General features: G+C 41.7%; 1 long non-coding RNA gene across 2 annotated transcripts in view; it reads left to right on the top strand.

The window, feature by feature from the left end:
• The window catches only part of LOC142150310 (uncharacterized), a 69,141-nt gene that overhangs the window by 5,475 nt on the left and 38,799 nt on the right, over positions 1-24,867 (top strand). For both annotated transcript variants that reach the window (XR_012691076.1, XR_012691075.1), the window contains exon 2: positions 2,436-2,530. This is a non-coding gene — a long non-coding RNA (uncharacterized LOC142150310). The remainder of the gene's footprint in view (positions 1-2,435; positions 2,531-24,867) is intronic.

The raw sequence follows: 24,867 nt of genomic DNA, 5'->3' as shown, positions 1-24,867 counted from the left end.
AGAGTATTAGGTCAGAGGCAGCTCTGCTTTGTGTATGTACAATCCTGAGCTGCTCCTAATTCTCAGTAAATAACCTAGAAGTATTCATCCCTGTTATCCCGCTGTTATCCGCCACCGATACATCATTTACAGCAGCAAACTTGCCAACCGTCCCTGTTTGTTCGGGAAACTGCCGGGTTTTAAGGATTTGCATACGGAAAAGTTCCCTTTTTTTTTTCAAGAATAGGCAAATGCACAATATGATATATTACTTTATTTATTTATTATACGCCCTGATTCATGCTTGGACGTAAGTCCATTTGCATAGGGTATCAGCTGTATCGTTTGCACCAGCTAGTGATGACTGGCACGGCATAGTCTTTGTTTTAAAAATTACACATATATGTGCCACTGACTAGCACAGAACATGTGTATGCAAGACAGACTGTAACATATATGTACAGTAGGCATTAAAGGCTTCTTTATGTATTCAATGAGTAAAGCGAAAATAAGATATGATTATACTGTTTAGAGTTATAATATAATTTTTTTCTGTATGTCTGATGTGACCTTAGATTGCTTATACGCTTGTGTGTATACAGTACTCTGTCCTGTGTGTCTACGTAAGGCGAGTAGTGTGTAGGTAGAGAGTATTTACACTCAGATTCAAATGGATACATACCTTGACATCCGCTTGGCTTTGAATGCGGTTGTAACGACACTCAAGTTCCGTAAGTGACTTCAATCAGGCCCATAATAGGCAGTTCAATCATCTATTTTTAGTCTCCATCCTCTTAATATGTACTAACGTGGAGTATTTAGAATACAGACAACGACATCACATACTTCCCGTTGTAGCTGAGTGTTCCGTCGCCTCGGCAACTAGGAGTTTTGACCCGACTTCTGGGACCCTTAGCAGGTGTGTCCCGCTTATCACAGCAATGCGTAGTGGTTAGAGAAGGGTCTAGGGCAGTGTTTGCTAACCTGTGACACTCCAGGTGTTTGTGAAACTACAAGTCCCAGCATACCCTTCCAGCAATAAGCTGCTGTATATTGGCAAAGCATGCTGGGACTTGTAGTTTCACAACACCTGGAGTGTCACAGGTTAGTCAACACTGGTTTAGGGGTAGGCTGGCACTTCAAAAGCACAAGACATGTGATGCAGCCGTGGCCCCCCAATGGTGTATAACCCCCCCCGTCCCCTTATCAGGATTCACTGCGATTCACCAATAGTGTCCCGACGTCTACTGGATTTGGTGAATTACATCATCACTATCATCATCATCATCATCACAACCTTTGCAGTGTTTAATAAAATAAAATAAATAAAGTAAAAAATTGAAATAATAAATAAAAAGAGTATGCCTTAGCCCCCCCCCCCCCCCCCTAAAGAGTGATCTAAGCACCAAAGCTCATACTTAGAGGGTAGGCGGCAATGAACAACATGGGTTCCCCTCACAAAAACACTATCCTGTGGATATTGGTGTAATAAAGTATAAAAGTCAGAAAATAAAGTTTTTAGATCTGGCACAACTGGTCCCAGCAGCCAGAGACTGCTTGAGTACGCTGGCTCTTGTAGAACTATAAGTGCCAGCATGCCCATGGCTGCCAGAGCATACTGGTGCTTGTAAAGCTACGAGCGCCAGCACAGACTAGTATCCTCCTGTGACTTGTAGTGCGACATAAAAAAATACTGTAAAATAACCTAAACGCATTATTGAAAAAATACTTTAGTTAAAATAAATACTAGCCCGATGCCTCGTTCCCCATTTTATTAATTCCAAAGGACTTCTCCTGTTTCTTCTTCCATAAACCCAAAGGAACAAAGCTGAACTGGTCTTTGCGGAGTCCTAACGCGGGTGACTGGGCCAGGAAGCCTGTCCGCAACTAAACAATAGAGGACAGCTTCACTCTGATCGGTCAGAGCGCGAGAGACAGTCATTGGGGTGAACTTCATTGCTGATAAAAAGTATCATTATCATTGATGTAGAGAAACAGGTATCTCAAAAAAGCGATAAGTTTTATTGAACAGGCGTAGAAGGTTAAAGTGCACATAAAGTACTTTTAAACAGGCATATTTCCCCTTTAAAAAAACCACAAATCAAAATAGTTTGGGAAGGAAGGGTTTTCTTACTTATTAGAGAATAACGAGAGAGTGAGGAATCCAGAGAGGAAGTGGGTTTACTGTTCTATTTTCCTGTAAAACAAAAGACTGATTCTGGAAATCACTTTTTTGGAACGATTTGAGATTCACAGAGATAGCAGCGTCCTTGTTTGTATTATTGTTCCTGTTTTGTGTTACAAAATAGATCCTGCATTTTATATGCGCTAACACGGTATCACAGCACGAAGCAGATAAGAAAATACTAGTAAAGCAATAGTACTAGAGGGATTTCTTTTAAACCCTCTTAGTATTGAAGATTTTTTTAACCTTTTTATTTCATCGTATATTTTAGGTGTTGTGTTAGTGGAGTGCGTGAGTGTTGGGAGCATCAGCCGCGTACACAGGACGCCATTGGACTCTCCCTATATAGTGAATGCCAGACACCAGGTAAGTGAGCTTTGGAGTCTAGGATTTACTGAAAGATATTTCACATAAAACTGTATGTTCAGATTTAGGTGGAATTATCCTTTAAGCAACTGAAATAATACACCTTCCCTATTAATATATAAGCCGTGTATGTTGCGGGCAGATAAGCTTGGTAAAAGTCAAAACTGGTCTTCCTAAATTATTATTATATTATTATTTAAGTTTAGTAAAATATCTATGAAGCACAAACATATTACTCCGCACTGTACATTGGGTTGATCATAATACCAATAAATAACATATAGGACCTCATGGACAGCATGGTGGCTCAGTGGGTAGCACTTCTGCCTAACAGCACCGGGGACATGAGTTCAATGCCCGACCATGTCCTTATCTGTGTGGATTTTGTATGTTTTCCCTGTGTTTGCGTTTCATGTAAAATCGCTCTGCGCATGCTCAGCATTGGACTATACACAAGAGAACGCAAGGACATTCGTCTTACGACAGCAAACGATTTCAGCGACGGAACATGGAGGGGACTGGGTGTATGCAGGTAGTCAATGTACAGTAAGGGCGTGCCAAGGTGGAGTGCACGGCGGGCAGCGTCCGATTCAAGCTTTGGGCCTCTCAAAGGTACATGTTTTTATGTTGTTTCATTTGCACCAGCTACAGGTCAGGTGTAAGACACAATGACATGAAACAGAAGGTAAAGAAGGCTCTGCCCAAATGAACTTACAATCTAAGAGGTGGAGGGATCACATGTTATATAATGTAGTGCAATAACAAATGTAGATGGTGTTGTGCAAGAGTGCGTAGCTAAAGCCACAATTAGCGAATGGCACCACCACTACCGGTGGTGTGGTATGGTTGGAATGAGGAGAGACATTAGAAAGTGGAGACATGAAAGATGAACCAATCAGCTTCTGGCAAACATGACCTTCACCATATATCTGAACCTCCGTCCTCCTCTGCCTTAGAGTGAAGGCTTTCACTCTTTCACTGCTTGGGATCTTCTCTGGTAATCGCCCAGCTTGGAGTAGCTGTGTGCCCAGTATTTTTCTTTGGTATCACGATCACTTGTTCCTCTTGTTTACAATAGTTGTGGGGACAGCTGTTGTCACCAAGGAGGCTGCGCAGTTAACCAAGGGATGGAAAGAGATGGCAAAATTGATGGCAGTTGAACTCTCTGGGACAAGCTGCTGACTGTAGATGGTATTCTAGTAGATCTTCAAAATTACCACCTTGTAATGTCCCACTGGCTCCACAAACTGTTTTGTGAGTCGACTGTTGTGATTTAGGGCACAGAGCTGATCTAAAGTGCAGCCATGTCAGTGAGTCACCCAACCAGGAGCCCGGCCAGATCACCAGAGTTCCCCCCCCAATAAATGCAAGCACTGAAACCTTGGTGGGCTGATTAAACAATGGGCATTCCAGGGTAGGGACCCTCACCAAAAGACGATAGTGGGGAATCCTCTTAAAAATAAAAAAATGAAACAAAATATGAAATTGTAGGTATTGCAATGTTAAGGCTGAGGACTGGATCTCAACCTCACACAAAACGTTTACTGAGTAGCTGTTATGTCTGTAAAGTTTCACTCTCGCCCACACGGATCGCCTGCCGCTGACATGAAGCAGAAGCAGCCAGAAACTTCTTACAGGTCAATCTATTGGCTGCTCCATGTCAGTGTTAACGCTGGGGGTGTGGCGCTCGGCTATGATGTCACAGCCAAGCGCCACTCTCTCAATCTGAGGAGCAGCTTCCAGGCAGGGGTGGGCCCTGCTTCATACACTTGGGACACTTATCTGTCGATTTTGAGTGTATTATCCGTAAAATCACAGTGCGCCTAGCCAGAACTGTCTGTGAACGCAACTCTGCGTCTTCGTACGCAAAGGATACTTACTACGGCCAACGATTTTGCTGTAAGGTAAGGGCGTGCCAAACTCAAGCGCAGACAGCCACGTCCGAATCAAGCGCCGATCGTCTGAAAGTTACTTGTTTTTATGCCGCATCTCTTGCTCCAGCTAAAGGTCTAGTCTAAGGATGGGTACACACTACAGACATTTTATCCCGATCCTTTATCTATAACGATTTTACCAATAACTGATAAAGAAAAAAAGTCCCGGTCAGCAGCCGATTCCTGTGTACACACTATACACGTTTTACAAGATTTACCTTCAGATCTGTGCTCTTCATCTGTCATAACCATCGGCTGAAAATATCATACACACTGCAGAGTTGGAACGACATTGTTCCATAGTTGTTCCAAGACTTTTAGTTTGGTTTAAAAATCAAATGAAACGATACAATGAGCTTTGGAATGATAATCAGTCATCACTGCAGTGTACACACTAATGTTATATCGGGTTAAACAGTCGTTTATCAGGTGAGTGGCCCGATAATCGTCTGAAAACTTTGTAGTATGTTCCCAGCTTGAGTTCTGATCAGTAATGTTGACAGTCTCGTAAGCATGCTACAACATGTGTTTGCAATCACGTGCACCTTTATCTTATGCTCAGTAGACATTAATATCATCCTAATTTTTTAACTGTTTTATCATTAATGCCTATATTATTAGCAGGTAACATTAATGCAATATTTTTTTTTTTCTGTGTGTTCTTTTGCAATTCGGGAGCCTAAATACATGCGTATATTTCTAAAAACGGGTTGCGCACAGAATGCGTACCTTGATGAATCATGGCCGTGGTTATCAGACAAGGGTTGCCTCACACAGGGAATCATAACGAAAATCATAATATAAAATCCGTCTATTCACAAAAAAAAAATCCATCTATTGTTTTCCTTTTCTAAATGTGTTTTTCGTCAGTTTTCTTGTTGTTTATCCCTCCCCACAGTGCAGCCCCCCCAGACCATATTGGTCATTCTCCCCAGATAAAGCAATGTGAGAGGTTGGCATATTATTTTGACCTTTGAGTAACTCACAGCAATGTTTAAGGTATGTGGCGGACAGGATGAGTAATACTTTCACCTTAATCACTTTGTCAAAGTCAACATCACTGCTAAAATTTATAAGAGAGTCTTAAGACGTCTTCACCTGAAGGATTGCACATACAGATACATAAATACTATTAAGCAGGATATGAGTTTAGCCAGATGGAAAATGACTCCTATTTTCTCCATTAATTCATTATTTTTTTTTTACTCTCGGTTAACAATGCCCTGTCACCCAGAAATGTATGTGGCATGTGTGTAGATGAGAGCAAGCTACCTGCACGCTGTGTTTTCAGCATTGCATGCAGATTTACAGTAAAATAAGTGTCATCTCAGGCTCATATCGGCATATATTACCATGTACATGCCTAATGACATCTGCTAACCTTATGAGTACACAGGATGGAGAGAGCGAGAAAGACATGACTTGTGGATGCCATTTGGAAGACAGGGTTACAGATGTTGCTGATGAGTGTGATATCTGCACAACCTGTCTGCCAAAGGGCAGCAACAGCCATGTCTGAGTATTTCAACTGCTGATTTCGGGCAAAAATCCTAGTTCGCGTTTTGGGGAATTATTTCAGTATTCCGTGGTACCCAGTGTATGGTAATTAGGCAAAATCTTTTCTTTTTTTTTTTAATAACTTCAAGGGAGACAATTGCATGTATCCCTCTGTATTAGCCCAGCTGCCACCACCTAACGTCAGGGGCTGGGACTGAAATTACTAGCCTGAAAAGTATCTGATCAATTGACTTCAAAGTCGTTGCCATCAGACATTGTATGCAAAGGACTGCATACAGTCGGGATCCCACTGAAGATGGCTGTCTGTGTATGAACTTACGGCATACTTACCTACTTTCTTCAGCTCCCTTCCGGGAGCCAGCCAGTGGAGGGGGGCGTGAAGGGGCGGGGTGGCCGAAATCGCGTCATTTCGGCCCGCCCCCTGTGACGTCATGACGCAAATTGCGTCATTTGACAGCGGGGGCGGGGCCAAACGCCGCGATTCACCGGGAATCGCGGCGTTTGGGATCTAATTCTGCCCACTTCACTAGGAAGTGGGGCACTTCCTAGTGAAGTGGGCAGAATTCGGGAGATTGCCACACTCGCCCGGGAGTCCGGGAGACTCTCACAAAATGCGGGAGTCTCCCGGACATTCCGGGAGAGTTGGCAAGTATGACTTACGGTTAGTTACACTCTACTACAAAATGTATCTAACTAACCATAACAGATCAGAAGGGACTTGTATTTGCAAAATAGATCCCTTGCATACATTATGTCTACATTAGTTTAGTAAAAGGTCATAAAGGTAGACTTAAAGAACAAAATAGATCAGTGATGGGCAAACGGTGGCCCTGGGGCCAGAGTCGCCCCTCTGTGCCCACAATTGTGGCCCCTTGCTCCTTAGTTCTTTATTGTCAGATTTGTTATTATAGCTTGTAACACTTGTGTAATATATCTTGCTAATGTAGTTGATGTGGGATATTTGAATGTTACGGCGTTGTTTAATCCTATTCCACATAACAGATAGGACTGGGGGAAACTTGTATAGACAGATGAATGCCAGAGAGATATGAAAATGGAACATATTCAGACTGGATTAACGTTGTTAGTAGTGTAACAGGGATTAGTATTAGTCTCTCTTCTATTCCACCTGTGTATTAATGGCTTTGTATTTACAGCTGACATTAGTTATACACAGTAAGGTTATTATAACAGGACAGAAAGACGGGGACAAAATGTGAAGTTCGGCTATTAAAGGGCAGATAAGGTTCAATGTAGCTACATATACTCTGATGTAATGCACCTAGACTATGGTAAGCATTATCCTACTTATATGGACACAGTCAGGGAGCTTAGATATGGAAAGGAATCCAGGAATACTGCTAAACAATTAGCTGTATATAATAGCACTCAACATCAAGCTGCTGCTGCAAAGTTAATCAAATATATAAAATACAACTATGCAACTTTGTCACCTGTTCCTAGTGCCTGGAAAACCCCCCTCCAAGCCTGGGGCACTGTATAATTGAGGTGGCTGGACCCTGCCCCCGCTTCACACGAATCTGCTTGAAAAGGGAGAGCTGCGTGCACCGAACAGCATACATGCCAACTCTCCCGGAAAGTCCGGGAGACTCCCGAAATTCGGGTCAGTCTCCCGGGCTCCCGGGCAAGCTGGCATTTCTCCCGCATCCCAATCTCAATCCCAATCGCGTAATTTGACGCGATTCTCGGTGAATCACGCCATTTTGGAGGGCAGGAGGGGGCGGGACGAGGCCAATTGCGTCATTTTTCACCCCGTCCCTGTGACGCAAATTGCTTTTTTGCGGGGGGCGGGGCCAAAATGACGCGATTGGCCTCGTCCCACCCCCTCCCGCCCTCCAGTCACGCCCTCCAGTCACGCCCCCTCTCCCGGAAACAAGTTTCCAGGAGTTGGTAAGTATGCCTAACAGTAGTGCACGCAGCATTGCCCATGTATATTATGGGGATAGGAAGAGTTGGAGAGCAGCCAAGCACTGTCTAAAATTATAGCCAAGCCCCCCATGCATGCTTGTCATGCCCACTGGTGGCGTGGTGTGGAAATCCCCATCTACAAATCCTATGTTGCCCCTGCTATAGATGATGTTTTCATGATCAATATAGAAGGGATTTTTCCACTATGAGGCCGGTCAGCTGGTGGAATTCCCTACCATGGCCAGTGACTATAGGGCACTAGGGGGGCTCAGTGGTTAGCACTTCTGCCTCACAGCACTGGGGTCAAGAGTTCGATTCCCCTCCATGGCCTTATCTCTATGGAGTTTGTATGTTCTCCCCGTGTTTGTGTGGGTTTCCTCCGGGTGCTCTGGTTTCCTCCCACACTCCAAAAACATACTGGTAGGTTAATTGGCTGCTATTAAATTGCCCCTATTCTCTCTCTCAGTCTGTGTGTGTATGTTAGGGAATTTAGACTGTAAGCTCCAATGGGGCAGGGACTGAAGTGAGTGTGTTCTCTGTACAGCGCTACCGAATTAGTGGCGCTATATAAATAGATGATGATAATGATAATAATATAGCTGATTTACTGAAAATGGATTTATTGGATTTCGTCAGACATTAGGTTGGTGTCCTGTCTGGACTATTGAACTGCTTTTAAAAGTAAAAAATAAGATTTCATAGCATTTTAAACATGTTTGAGTGGACACCTCAGTCACCCATTGGCGCTGTATTAAGTACTCTAGGACGGACTGCCTGGAGAATTTTCCAAGTAAACTCTGCATTGAATGGTTGTCAACACATCTGATTGGACAGCTCTTTCCATCTTGTCCAATCAGCTGTGTTGACAACTTTTCAGTGTCCTGAGTGTACTTTCCAACTTCCCTCTGTGTCAGCCTGGGACAAATTTCCATTGAAGCAGGAGGAAAGTATCTCCTTAATCTCAGGCGTTCCCGGGAAGAAATTATTGTGAAGATATTATTGTGCAATGAAATTCCACTTTAACAGCGCAAACCTAATGCCATAACTACACATCAGGTCACTTTCAGTCCTTATCCTCTGTGAATTTCTTGGGAAACAATGCTGATTTATGATGTTTATACATGATTTACTTTGGAATTAATAGTACTTTCTCCGTGTTTGTAAATGACACTAAATTATGTAGATTACAATATGTGTTATCTTTACAAGGGACTTACGTGCATTGTTAGATAAAGTACATGAAGCCCAATGTGGCTAAATGCATGATTGCATTGTGCACTTTAGATAGAATACTATAGAGTTTCATCAATGGTGGACAGGGCCTGATCAGCCAAGAGGCTGACCAGGCTGCAGCCTGGGGCGCTGAGTCGTGGGAGGCGCAGCAGCGCTGGGGAAGAAAAAAAAATTTCTTTTTTTTGCCCGATTCAAACAACTCCCCCCCCCGCCCGCCAAGCCCCTCCCCCCCGAAATTCTTACCTTATAGGGTCCGCCCGTGTGTATGGAGTCCACCTATGACTCCATACACAGGCTCAGCTAGTGTAGGCAGAAGACGGCAGATGACAGCTAATCACAAGCTGTCAGCTGCCGTCAGTGCGGGCACGGTGCGCTGTTCTGTGGGTCACGTGAGATGTTAACATCTCACAAGACCACACTGATCAGACAAACCGCGCGAAACCACAAGCACCGCCGGACGCCGGAGAAGACCAGAAGAGGAGTTCACAGGCAGCGGCTGGTAAGTAAAACTTTGAGTGAGCACTAAAAACTGGGAGCACTAGAAACAGGGAGCACTAAAAACAGGGAGCACTAAAACTGGGAGCACTAAAAACAGGGAGCACTAAAAACTGGGAACACTAAAAACTGGGAGCACTAAAACTGGGAGCACTAAAAACTGGGAGCACTAAAAACTGGGAACACTAAAAACTGGGAGCACTAAAACTGGGAGCACTAAAAACTGGGAACACTAAAACTGGGAGCACTAAAACTGGGAGCACTAAAAACTGGGAGCACTAAAACTGGGAGCACTAAAAACTGGGAGCACTAAAAACTGGGAGCACTAAAAACTGGGAGCACTAAAACTGGGAGCACTAAAAACTGGGAGCACTAAAAACTGGGAGCACTAAAAACAGTGAGCACTAAAAACTGGGAGCACTAAAAACTGGGAGCACTAAAACTGGGAGCACTAAAAACTGGGAGCACTAAAAACTGGGAGCACTAAAACTGGGAGCACTAAAAACTGGGAGCACTAAAAACAGTGAGCACTAAAACTGGGAGCACTAAAAACTGGGAGCACTAAAAACTGGGAGCACTAAAACTGGGAGCACTAAAAACTGGGAGCACTAAAAACTGGGAGCACTAAAAACAGTGAGCACTAAAAACAGTGAGCACTAAAAACTGGGAGCACTAAAAACTGGGAGCACTAAAAACAGGGAGCACTAAAAACTGGGAGCACTAAAAACTGGGAGCACTAAAAACAGTGAGCACTAAAAACTGGGAGCACTAAAAAAGGGGGGAGAGCATTTTCAGGCACAATATGGGGGGGGGCGTTTTCAGGCACAATATTGGGAGGGGGAGGAGAACCTGGCATTTTCAGGCACAATATGGGGGGGGGGAGAACCTGGCATTTTCAGGCACAATATGGGGGGGGGGGGGAGAACCTGGCATTTTCAGGCACAATATGTGGGGGAGAACCTGGCATTTCCAGGCAGAAATAATTAATTAATGGGGGGGGCGGGGGCAGTGGCACATATCATGACGCAGGGGGGGTTGGTAAGCTGCAGGGGGATAAATATGTTTCTCTATATGGGGGCTAGAGGTGAGATCATGACTTGGGGGGGGGAATAAGCTGCAGGGGTCATAAAAATTATAAATCAGCTAAGAGCTGGGGGGTTAATTAACTGACTGTCAGGGGTTGGTAGATGTTAGTATATTATAAATAAATTTCAAATCTTTTATTATCTATATATGCCTGTAGTAAGGGGTTGTTTTATTTGGTCATAATGGAGTGTTGTGTTTGAATCATTCAGGGTTTGTTAACATTTTGCATTCTTGCACATTTTCAATACAGGACCCCAAGGTTCCAGAAGCCAACTGACAACAATACTTCAAGAACAAGCAAGAGAGAACGTCAGGTAGTCTGCACTGCAAGATCAGGTAAGAGAGAACAGCGCAATCTGTCTAACTTTGAATGTGGATTTTTACTTTAGTGACATTTTAATGTGTTTTCAAACTAATGTGGACCTGATTCATGAATGTAAGTAATCAAAAAAAATAAGTTAGTTTTCACCTGGACAAAACCATGTTACAATGCAAGGGGTACATATTAGTTTATTATTTTGCACATAAGTTAAATACTGGCTGTTTTTTCATGTAGCACACGAATACTTGTTAGCTTTATGTTTACACTGCAATTTAAAGTTGATCTAGGACATGCCCTACCCCAACTATAAACCTGTCCCCACATTTTAATTTACATCCCCCTCCAATGCAACATGGTTTTGCCCATGTGCAAAGTTACAATTTTTTGAGGATTTCCTTTCCTTAATGAATCAGGGTCTGTGTGTTTTCATGTATTAATTAATATTTTACAATTTCGTGCATATATATATATATATATATATATATATATATATACACACACAAACACATATATATATACACGCACACACACAGTGGTGAAGTGGGCTGGCAGACTGTGGTATAAATATATAAATATAGGTACTGGATGGGGCGGGTGGTGCGCGCCGGGGGGGGGAAGGCGGGGGGCGGCAACCGGTGTGTTAGCCTGGGGCGGCTGGAACCCTTAATCAGGCCCTGATGGTGGAGAAGAACTGTAGATCATTCATTGTGACCTCAAACATCATGACACAATTTTATTGTTGTTTAAGAAAGTTTATTCTAATCAGGTTTATGAGCCAGTTAAGTTCTCAGAACATCCTGCCCTGTAGAGTACTGTACAGGGGTTTGTAAAAATCAGGCTTTCGTAAAAACAATCTAAAACCATCAGCAGCCTCTCCCTGTCCCCTGCAAAGAAGAAAGGTTTTACGTTAGGACAAAGAGATATTTTTATGGCATATTTCAATTTGGAAGAAGCAACTCTTTGGAGATGTACCAGATTTTATTTTTCCAAACATCCTAGCAGCATATTGGTATGTTTCCTAGTCTTTTTCTGCTTTTATCCTCCATTTAATTTTGGTTCTGTCTTGTAAACATGTACTTACTGTATGTTATTTTAAACTATTTTGTAATAATATTATCTGTATATAAATTGTAACCTAGTCTGTCTTTAACCCCTGGTTTAGGACCTATCCCACTGAAATAGCCATGCTGGTATTAATCTTAAGTATTGTGTTGCTGAGACCTATTGGGTTTATTTTTTACTAAACATATGGGTTATATAGGTAATTCAGTATCAGATTGGAGATGATACAGGCCTTCTTATTATATTATATATAGTAGTGTGGCGGTTGTAGTGAGTTAAGAAGCATGGTGCACTGATTTCAGGGGCAGTGGTACCCTGCAGGGCAAAGTCTGGCACATAAAGTTTCTGAGTGACATTAACTCTTTCAGGCACACTGTGGCGATTATGTATTGCACCTAATCACTGATTGTTACTTTCCCCTGAATATTCATGTGTGCCCGTATGTGTTTTGTATGTAACAAGTGTGCTTTGCTGAATGATATCAGTTTGACCTGTGCAAGTGTCAAGAGTCTTTTGAAAGTAACCAGGCCAGACAGATAGCATCTCTGAGGCAGAGTTTCTGTTAACAATCTGACCAACCAGGCAAAGTAAAGAGGTGAGAAATCCTATCCTTTGAAATTCTAATAAGTTAGTGATTCTGGTTTTATTTTCTATTTTATTTCTGAAACTTATTTGTGCAACTTATTTTGTATGTCTTGTTTTTAACTGTTTTGTACTTAAGCCTTGGAATAATTTTTCGGATTAAATACATTGAATGTGATTCCGTGAGTCTTGTGAACTTACAAAGCCAAGTAAGGCTCATGCTACATGTGTACATGATTTAAGTGTGAAAATTTAATAAGTGGTTTTGGTGAACGCAAGGACTCCATAGTAAATCCTTTGTGGTAGCAGAAAAGGTGTAGTCATTGCTAAGTGAGTAAGGCGACTCCAACCACGGCCAGCTGTTCAGATTGCTGTATCTGAGACAGGCTGGGTGTTCGTGACACCCACACAGACAGACAACCTGGTAGTGGGAAGCCGTGATATTAGCCGTAGCATGTCAATGTCAATCTGCTACATCCAGAGCCAGTGGGTTATTATCATATATTAAAAGGTGCATAGACTTAAGATAGAAAATTATAATTCTGTCCGTTTATAAAGCACTGGTGAGACCTGATCCTTGAATATGCAGTTTGAATTTTGGGCACCAATTCATAATTCATAAAAATGTGTGATGTCGATGTCCAGGAATTTCAGACATTGCAGAGAAGGGCACCTAAATGAATAAGGTGTATGGAATATCTCTTGTTAAGGGCCAAGATTGTAAGAGATTGCTTTATTTACACTAGATAAGAGAAGATTACTTGAGGATATGACCACATTGTATAAATGTATTAATAGGCCATAGCTAATAGCTGGAAGAAAAGACATTACATCCAGCTGGGATGAAAGGGTACGTTACGGTAATAGTAATGAAACCGTGGGATGCTCTCAGACAAGAACCAGCACTGGCAGACACTGTCGGATTTAATTGGATATATCCTAACAAAACAGAATCTTGCAATGCGTTGCTCATAGCCTCCAATGTGGATAACATGTTTAGGATGTGGAATTTGTCTCTCCTTTTGGACTGAGTACTGAATACGGTTATGGTCATTAAGACCCATGGTTTCCAATACCAATACCAACAGGTTAAAAATTTAATTTTAGCCCCTTCAAAGACATGTCTTGTACCTATGGTCTCTTCATTGAGACCTATTTATCTTCTCAGCCTCAGTGACCTGGAATGTTGTGTCATAGTGCGTGTTTGCTGATTAATCATATATATTGTAGGACACTGGGCTTAACTCATTAATGATCTTAACTTGAGAAACTTCTTATTTCAGTCTCCTGGACAAAACCATGTTACAATGCAAGAGGTGCAAATTAGTTTTCTGTTTTGCACATAAAGTTAAATTCTGACTGTGTTTTCATGTAGCACACAAATATCAACTTTAAATTTCAGTGTACAAATAACCTCTCAAGTATTTGTGTGCTACATGAAAAAACAGTCAGTATTTAACTTTATGTGCAAAACAGAATACTAATTTGCACCCCTTGCATTGTAACATGGTTTTGTCCAGGAGACTGAAATAAGAAGTTTCTCATGTCAAGATCCGTAATGAATTAGGCCCCCTGTCTTTTACAGGATTAAATGTTTTACTGATACTTAACGACACAGACAGTCTATACCTTACACTGCATATGGGGTAATGCAATTAATAAAGTTATAATTTATCTTAATGTATCTCATCCTAATTGACTCCATAAATCATCACATTTACAGAATAATATGGGAATGGAAAGAATACCATATTTACCCAGAAAGCTCACCAGTGTTATCGTGCACAGTCACTGAGCTTCAGCATCTTAGCTGTGTAGAAATTGTTATTTAACTATATAAATGTTTTAACCAAAATGAAGCCTCTTAAAAGTATCTACCATGAAGTATACAAGTAAACCATACAACTACTTGTACTTACATTTTTCCTGTTACTATTTTCAGAAAGCAGCAAATCAGAGAATAAAACAAAGAGTGGTTGTATTAAAAACAGCCCATTATGATTGGTTTCATACACTTTTTATTTAGGGACTCAGACACCACAGGTTGCATATTTGCTAACACTGCAAACAATCACTTCTTGATGGTCACCTGGTTCATAACATATGTAGGATATTTGCACAATAAGACTTTCCTCTTCTCTTTGAACGTTCAAGCGTTATCTGAAAACCCACCTCTTCAGGCAAGCTTATAAGATTCCTCATCCACCCTATTAACCTCCCAAGGTTACCCTATTACCACCTGTTACACAGTTCACACAAGACAACAACCCTTTGCCCAACATTTCTGTATGACCGGATCATATGGCCCGCTAAGCATTTGTTACCTTTGCAATCTGGCCACACCAATATGTAATATGTAGCACTTACCCTCATGTATCAAACTCCCATTGTCCTGTAGATTGTAAGCTTGCGAGCAGGGCCCTCTTACCTCTCAGTATGTATGTATTACCCAGTATTGTTTTATTACTGTGTTTCTTCCCAATTGTAAAATGCTACAGAAAACATCAAAAGTTTGGGTCCATGGCCAGGAAACTCCCCAGACCTTAATCCCATTGAGAACGTGTGGTCAATCCTGAAGAGGCGGGTGGACAAACAAACACCCACAAATTCTGACAACCTGCAAGCATTGATTAGACAAGAATGTGCGGCCATCATTCAGTATGTGACCCAGAAGTTGATTGACAGCATGCGAGGGGGCGAATTGCAGAGGTCTTCAAAAAGAAGGGGCAACACTGCAAATATTGACTCTTTGCATAAACTTAATGTAATTGTCAATAAAAGCCTTTGACACTTATTAAATGCTTGTAATTTTACTACAGTATACTATACCAACATCTGACAAAAAGGTCTAAAAACACTGAAGCTGCAAACTTTGTGAAAACCAATACTTGTGTCATTCTCAAATCTTTTAGCCATGACTGTAGTGGGACATACTTTGCAATAGAGGTCGTCCCGTGAAAGGATGTCAGTAACATATGGACAGTTTCCTAACACCTTAAGGTTAAAAGTATATCCATTCTTCAGTCATTGACAAAAACAGTATGTATGTAGTGAGGTTTGCACTTCCCATAACGTACAACATCTTTATGGTGCCCAATGGTCTCCAATTCTAGAATTCAAGAGAGAGTCTTTCCAATTTTACTTTCCAAGGCACAGCTGTACATTGTCACTTATTTACAGAAACTATGATTATTGGCAGCATTTATAGTAGCAAGTTTGAAGATTAAATTTTGTCCCTGAACCTTTGGAACAACAATGGGCACAGCTATTGCACCATGATTTGCCTGATTTGTATGTTGGAAGGCGGTTTATTTTGGACTAGTCTTTTGTCTTAGATTTTGGACACAATGTAATGATGATATAATGAGGACACAAGTAAATTATTCTAATTCAGCGTCTTCTAAATTTTAGAATAGTAATATGAGACAAATTATATAATGTAATATTCTGTGAAACATGTAGAGCAGGGGAAAGAGGATAAAATATGTTTTCGTTCTCCATGATTGATATTAAAGCGTGTCTGTCACCTACACACAGTTTAAGGAGTATTGTTGTGAGGTGAACCAGTATTCATATAATGCAGACTATCAACTCAGAGCTAAAGAAATCACCAAGAGTCAGTTCTTGCCTAATGCCTTGGAAATGTCACTAATTTTGAGTAAATTGATTGACTGTGGTTAAGTCAACATTCATTCATTCATTGTGTGAAGGTAACAGGTACATTGTAATTTAGATCATTATATAGTATCTCTAGTGTACGCTATATTGAAATATCCACTGTTTATCCTATGAATTCCTGAGACGTCCCCAATGACACATATGACAGTTTATTTCCAAGACAACATCCCATCTGGGCAGTACAGCCAACAGCACAGGAAAGATTTATAGTGTGTAGAATGCAGCCAATAAGTGGAACTGTTACATGACGGATTGCAGAAGAGGTATTTCAAACATTTATTGAAAAAAATATAAATTTCTGTAAGCATTTAGGCAAAGACATGCTAGGAAACGTTCAAACGAACACCTCCAAAACAATTAAAATATGGAGGAATTAGGTTAATTTTATATATGTTTTTGACATATGCCTAGTGTATTTTCTATAGATGTTGATTACACAGCAAACATGGCCAGGGACAGATATTTGAATTACACCATTTAGCAGAATGCCATGACCCACTTTAAGCATTGATGACATGGATGTCCTAACAATGACTCACAGAGAGGTGAGGGTCCAATCTTAGTTGAGGAAGGAGCTGGGTCGGAACAGTGTTTCACTAGACCCTCTAGTAAACACTTAGCTCAGGGCCCAGCAATGCCAGTGTAGCCTCCCGTCAACCCCCAGGGGCAAACGCAGGATTTGTAGAGGGGGGTTTCCACACCATGCCACCAGTGGACGTGACCAGCATGCATGGGGGTGTGGCTATAATTTTTGGCAGTACTTGGCTGCTCTCCAACTCTTCCTATGCCCATAATATACATGGGCAATGCTGCGTAGACTACTGTTAGGTGCACACAGCTCTCCCTTTTCAAGCAGAGCCTTGTGAAGCTGGGATAGGGTCCAGCCATCTCAATTATACAGTGCACCAGGCTTCGAGGGGGGTCTCTAGGCAGCAGGACCCCCCCTGTGATTTGCCTATGAACCCCCCCCCCCCCCTCCGCTCTACACTGAAAAGAGCAGAGAGGGGCATTTTATGACCGCCCACTCAGAAGGGCACTGTGCCCCATGTGGCCTTGAGAGGTGGAACAAAGGTGGCCAATCACCAAGGATTTGCAAAAAGTTTAAAAAGATTTTCCTCTTTCCTAGGTTGTATAAATAGAACTAAAACCAATAACAAAATAAGTATTGTGTATATCATTTTTACTTAAGAAGAAATCTGTCATCAAAATTTGACACCAGCAACTATTGGGTTTCTGTTTCCACTCACGGATAGGGACAAAATGTTGCAGTGTCAGACCTATGACATCAGTTTGATTTTCTTCTTTAGATTGTTTGTTAAAAGTACATATTTAACATACATACTTATTTATAATACAAAAAAAAAACTTTTTTGCAGGCTTGTACCATATAAAAAAGTGGTATAAAGAGGTTATTTTTCGATTTGTATGATATGTATAATTGAAAACTCAATAAAACTCTTAACAAGTTTCATTAAAGCGTTTCATGTGAAGCGATGGCATTTAAGTAGAGCTGGATGAGTCATTACCAATGTTTGACACAGCTCATTCTTGGTGTTTCCTCTCTGTTTCTAATTGTAATAACTATTTTTAGGAGTCTCCTACTAGCGTTACTGTCTATTGTTTCCCATGTCTCCCCACGTGAAGGCTGCATTGCACAGTGAAAAGGCCATGTGAGGTCATGTCTCCAGTTTAAGAGATCTATTGCCAGAAAGGTACCACACTATTGCTACATTGACTAATTACAAGAAGATTGAAGATTTGAAAAAAAAAAAAATGAATACTGTTAGAGTTTATTCTGCCCTAGGCACATGTCACATGATCATTGCAATTAAAATGAAAGACAGTAAAAAGTGAACAGGAACAAAATTTTAATTATGTAAGGTGCAAACTATGTCCATATGTATCTAACACAGCTCATAACAGCAACCGAGGATGTCATTCAATTATCCTCCTTCACTTTGGTTTAAGTCGGATAAAGAAAAGAAGATATTAGGTAAGTATTTTTTCTTGCTCCCCCTCTATAAGACTGGGCCTGATGCTAAGTAGCACAGGCTCTTGCACAATTTAATGGGTAAAACAAATGTACCATGAGGTTTGGCCTTGACATCATTTGGTGTAAGGGTTTGCAAACCTCCAAACATCTGATGTGGTTTCAGTTTTCAGCCTTCAAACTGCAGGATAGTAAATACTGTGGTTTGGGTCTAAAAGCCGCATTCGATATGTAGGGCTGCTTAGCAAATCTTCCCCTAAGTAACAATGAAATACACTTTTATGTGCAGATGTCCTCCAAGCGGGTAATGGGCGCTTGGGCCACATATGGCCCTCTGGGCCTTCACCTATGGACCACAGCTCCTTCGGGCATATTAATATATAAAACTTGGTCATCTGTCCGAGTTACACGTGTTGCACAAGGTAGAGCTGGTGGTGAATTCTAGAGCAGCTCTGTTTGTCTGCGTCAGTGTGTCATTTTCTGTCTGTCTGTCAGTGTCAATGTTAATCTGCCTGTATCAGTGTGACTGTCCAATGTTTCTCAATGTGTCAATGTTCCTGTGTGAGAGTGTATTTAATTGACTTGTTGTGTCAAATCTGTCTCTTCAATGTGTTAGTTTACATTTCCTCCAGCTGCTCTCTTTAGCTGGCTAATCTCTTCCACTGGCTGGTCTCTCACTCTGTTCCAATGGGTGGTCTCTGCCTCTTGCTGGTCTCTTCCTTCAGCTGGTCCTATGGGTGGTTTCTTCCTCTGTCTGGTCTCTTCCTCTGTTCCAATGGGTGGTCTCTTCATTTGGCTGGTCTCTTCCTCTGGCTAGTCTCTTTCTCCTGTTGGTCTTTTTCTCCAGTTGGTCTCTTTCTCCGGTTGGTCTCTTTCTTCGGTTGGTCACTTTCTCTGGCTGGTCTCTTTCTCTGGCTGGTCTCTTCCTCTGGTTGGTCTCTAATTTGGATGTTCTCTTCCTTTACCTGTTCCCTTGCTATATCTGGTCTCTTTCTACGACTGGTCTCTTCCTCTGGCCTGCCTCTTGCTTGGCTGTTCTCTTCCTTTAGCTGTTTCCTTCCTCTGGCTGGTCTCTTCCTCTGGCTGGTCTACCTTCTGAAGCCCTCCCCTGTGCCAACGTCACAAAGCCCAGCTCATCCTCAGTTACATCTGAAAACATGGAGGAAATATGGGACAAGGAAGAAATTAAGTGGTGGATCATCTAGTACCACAAAAAAGATCATCTCCAGGAGGTGTCTCCTTGGATTGAAGAAGTAGTGTTGGCCTAGTTTAGACACTGCAATGTTCTCAAGCACAAAGTCATCTTTACCACCCACCATGTGAGTAAGGCAGGGTAGTGGTACAATTCTGTCCCAAATGGAAAGAATACTTGTAAGCAGCACCAAGGCCTCTACACCACGTGGACCTCATAAAGCCAGAGGGCCATCAAATTTTCTTTTGTTTCTGGAACAATAGTTGAGTCCTGGGCAGGCAAGGCCTCCTGCACATATTAACTTTATATTCGAGCTATCAAGCGTGCTGCTAGCGATTGTAAGTTAAGCAAGTGTTTTTGAGACTGCTTTCAGGCGATATTAGTTTTGAAAGAAAGTAAACACTTGTTTCTGCCATGTTTTATTCATTTACAGGAGCTGTTGAGCTTTGTGAAATTTTGATGTTAGATTTGTTTTACTGTAGTTTTTAAACTAAAATACTCTCTCAGTTTAACTTTGTTTATGCTCTATATTAATCCTGTAGGGTAAGAAGACATTGAGACTTTATCACTGATACACTTACAATCAAACAGGTCTTAAGCATAAGAAAGCTTTTTTTTTAACATTCGTTATGAGGTTTGATTTAAATAAAAAAAAACCTCTATAACACAGCAGGTATAATCTTCCTTCTTGTGTATGGATGAAAATAGAAAAAAATATATATTTATTTATGTGTCAAATCTACAGTACATACGGACGTTATATACTGGGCGTGCGTCTTACAAATTTGTGTATTTGTCACTATATTGCATTGTGTTACTTTATATCATCCTTGAGTCGGCCCCACGTCCCACAATGCAACAGTAGTTACTGATATGTGCCAGTGATAGCAGCTTATTGAGTCCTGGTGTACACTGGTGTGACATGTGTGGTTTAAGCCTTGATATGCATTGTATTTCTGTCTGACCTGCATTTTCAATTCAATTCACAACAGTAGTCAAAGACGGATCTGCCGAGCACAAGGTGTTTCTAGCCTTGGGCGAAATGCAATTATGCTGAATAACGTGTAAGCCCAAGTATTTTTTCATAGAACTGTAACTTTGAAACAAAATCTCTCAGCAATTAGTGTACATGCTTTCTTTGTAGAAGAAGCTTTACAACATGCACTTAAGTTTTTACTTATGTCTAACTGAAGTGGTCGCAATTAACCTTTACATTCCTGCTAGCAGATTGGTAGTAGTTGGTGTTAAGTTATCACAGAACTGTGTTGTTCCTGCTTTATGGACTTGGAGAGATTGTTTGGGTAGATTGTCTATGGGGATAATCTGGGAGGGGAAGACATTTGTGTGACTGTATGCATGCATTAATCTGTAAAGCTGGGTACACACTACAGAAAATGTATCTCGATGCGATATCTTTAACTGTTTTACCAACAACTGAAAGTCCCGATCAGCAGCCGATTCATGTGTACACACTATACACGTTTTACACGATTTACCTTCAGATCTGTGCTCTTCATCTGTCATAACCATCAGATGAAAAGATCACGACTCTATAAACTCTATGGAGATCTAAGGAGACCTGAGTGCATACACAATGCAGAATTGGAACGACATCGTTCCATCGTTTATAGACATTTTAGTCCGTTTATAAAATCAAATGAAACGTTACGGTGTACTTTGGTACGATAAAACATGATCGTGGGAGCGTGCACACTAATGCGATATCAGACCTAATGGTCGTTTATCGTGTGATTGGCACGATAATCGGGTGAAAAACCTGTAGTGTGTACATAGATTTACAGTGCAGATAGGTTCCTCCAAAAAATCTAACATCCTGCAGACAAAATTTATAAAAAAAAAAATAATTTTTTTTTTTTTTTTTTATATTTGTCATGAAAAAAATCTTTATTTTACCCCTCGTCTGGTCCTCACTGCTATTACCTGTGTGTCTTATAAACTGCATATTTTGTATAAATTAATTGCAAAAATGTTGCAATGACAAATCCTCCACCTTTTTTTATCCAGAATCTGAAAAATGCTGCATCTAGGGGGGAATTCAATTGGCTGCGTTACTGGTAAAAGTAACGTGGCCTGTGCATTATTACCGTTATTCCGGTAGTTTCAACAGCGGCTTTTTGTTTGCAGCTCCCTGAGCTGCGAGCAGAAAACCGGGTTAAAATTACCGTAACAACACTAACGGCTTTAACGCTGCGCTAATTCGGGGGCAATTGAATTCCACCCCTAGGGTCTGATTAATTTGCGAATGCCATTTGCACAGAAGTTGCGTCACTAAAAAGACCACGGAACTTGTGCATAGTTCTGAACCTATTCAATGCAAGCTGATCTCAAGAGACATTTCATTTTTAATCCCGGTGTAAGTGCGCTCTACCTAAACAGTGCTTGTCGTATGTAGACAGACAGAACATTCTGAAATATACACACACGCGTAAGTACATAAATAAAGATGATTTCAATGCGTATAGTATATACAATACGTTTTTTTACACTATATCTTAGTTGCATGCAGTCGATCTGTGATAGCTACTGACATGCATAAGTTTACTTTTTAATATAAGACTATGCTGCGTCAGTCATCACTGCCAGTCATTATTTACACCTGCCCTCTAGTGGGAGCAGAAGATACGGGTTACAGCAAGCGTACTTACAGCAAACCCAGGACTTCAATCGGCCGCATCTGCGTTGGAACACACTCTACACGGTCTACGTTAGTCCGCCCCTTCTCTCCCCCATTCGTAGGCAGACGTGTCATTTGCGTCCAGACATAAATTGCATGAAATTGCGCTCATTGGTGTAATGTCCATTTCTGGGCATACGTAGAGTTATCTCATGCAAAATACACTACGCAAATGAATGTACGTGTGAACATGAATCAGGTCCAAAGTTTGCAACAGTCTTTGTCCTAATTTACCAACGCTTCAGCCCTTCGTCGGAGTTATCCCCACTTGCCCTCAGAATATGGATTTAACAAGGTGTGAAATGTGCGACACAGAAATACTGGCCCGTGGCAATGCCATTTAGTCCCATAGTTGCTGTAAATTAGCTGGTGCTGGATGTCTGCTTCCTATAGCTACATCCATCTCACCCCCCAGACGCTGGATGTGATTGAGTTCTGCTGGCTGTGATGAGATGACATTAAGCTGAATTCTCTTTCGTGTCCCTGGAACTGTTCCAGGACTTCTCCCTCTCTTCTGCCACAGAATGAACACAAGTTAGAAAAACAACTTTTTTTTTTTTTAATACAATCACAAATATGCAAACATGCAATAGAGATAAGTACAGCAGTCTACCACCATCCCTGCGCAGTCTACCACCACCTCTGCGCAGTCTACCACCATCCTTGCGCAGTCTACCACCACCTCTGCGCAGTCTACCACCATTCCTCCGCAGTCTACCACCATCCCTGCGCAGTCTACCACCATCCCTGCGCAGTCTACCACCACCTCTGCGCAGTCTACCACCATTCCTCCGCAGTCTACCACCACCTCTGCGCAGTCTACCACCATTCCTCCGCAGTCTACCACCATCCCTGCGCAGTCTACCACCATCCCTGCGCAGTCTACCACCATCCCTGCGCATGGCTGGACGCAGGACAATTCTCAGTAAGGCTCAGCAGCTAAAAATGGCAAATTTAGTTTGTAATGTTCACTCAGTAATAAGCTCCACCCACATGTAACTCACCTCTATGCAATTTGAACACAGTTATAAGCTCCACCCATATGTCACTTCAGCTGTATGCATTTGCAACTAAGTAATGGCTCTTCACCAGTTGGAGTAAAGTGACAATCTGAGCTTGAAATGCATCACCTGTTTCTCTATACACATTATTTAAGTATTCTGTTTCTGCTGTGGCTCCGTCTCAATACTGTTACTGTTGTGTGAAACCCTAGATTCTGTTGCTGATACATTTATGGCAGCATTTGTCTCCCTGTATTGTACCTTGTACAGTTTACCTTGTATCTTGTCCATTCTATCCCTTAGTTGCATAGACTTGATCATGCCAACCTGCCTGGAACATCATCGCACATATGTTGTTGCGCTGATTGACCAGGCAGTTACATGGGAGAGGCAGATATGTATAATAACCAGTGTGCATTGAACTCTTATACTAATTTTTCCATAAGGGATTTGGTGTAAATTGCCCATAATTAGTTTTGATTTTGATTCTCTCAGTTAAATTTAATAAGGAAAAAACGTTTATTGTGAGCTAGCGGGCATCGTGTAAGTCTTTACTTATAATGATTCAAGTGGGGCATGTCAGGTCAGCGTTGACCACCACTAGTCCTAAAAAGACATATGTGCAGATCTCCAAGTGGAGCTTGTGAGTCACAGACCTCCGATTCTTTTCCAGCGCTCTCCGGAGTGTGCGGTCACATGAGGCCTTACAGCCGACGGTGAAAAACTGTGCCCCAGCTGGACCTTTCTGCTGCTTTTCCTGTTCTCCTAGAGCTCTCCAACTCACTGGCACGCAACAATGTTCAGTAAAATAGACCAAGATCCCCAGAAAGGAATTAAAAGTATTTACAGCCTGGAATGAGTGCGTTTGGCTGCGTACGGGTGAAGGTACGGCCTAACACTTCATATTGTACTCGGTGACAGTTCAATCTGCTTCTCCATTCTCCATATGCTGGGTGCTAGTTCTCTGCCTTCGTGTAGCAGAGCTGGCCGGGAACTTAACACGTCTTTTTTTTACAGACAAAGGTCAACCAAGGGGTAAGAATGATGTATTTAAACTCAGGACCAGTTATTACACTCAGGGGCCAATACGCTAGCGCCAAGCAGCGCTAACACTTCCAAATATAAAAATGTATGAAAAGGAAATTATGTCTGTAAAATAGTTTTGGCTTCCTTTTTTTTAAAGGGAACCCATAATTAAGTATGTATATAGAAAAATAACAGCGGGACACTGATGTTGTCCTAAGTGTATTTTACAATTTGCAATAATTTAGGACCTGCACTGGCTCCTTATTTGCGCAAGCTTAATAGTGTCCCTACTTGTCCGTCTACCACATTTTAAGCATTTTTGACTACTCTCCCGGAATGTCTATTAGATACCTGAATTTCAATTTTTGAGTTCTCCCAGACTCCCGTGAAAGTAGGTAGCCCTGCTCGATCCTGCCCAATCTTCTTCTAAAGACATCAATGATGCAATTTGTGTCCTTGTGGCCCTGCCCCCGAGGTCTCAATTGCATAATTGTGCGGGGGTGGAGCCTTGCTGACACAAATTGCATCGTCACGCCCCCCAGCCCCACCACCCCCAGCACTAGCCCTTTGGACCTCCCCTCTTAAATCTCAGTT

Source organism: Mixophyes fleayi, chromosome 4 (genome assembly GCF_038048845.1).
Source record: "Mixophyes fleayi isolate aMixFle1 chromosome 4, aMixFle1.hap1, whole genome shotgun sequence".
NCBI classification, from domain to species: domain Eukaryota; kingdom Metazoa; phylum Chordata; class Amphibia; order Anura; family Limnodynastidae; genus Mixophyes; species Mixophyes fleayi.
Note: the sequence above shows the minus strand (reverse complement) of the source record. Positions and strands in the feature narration are given on the sequence as shown.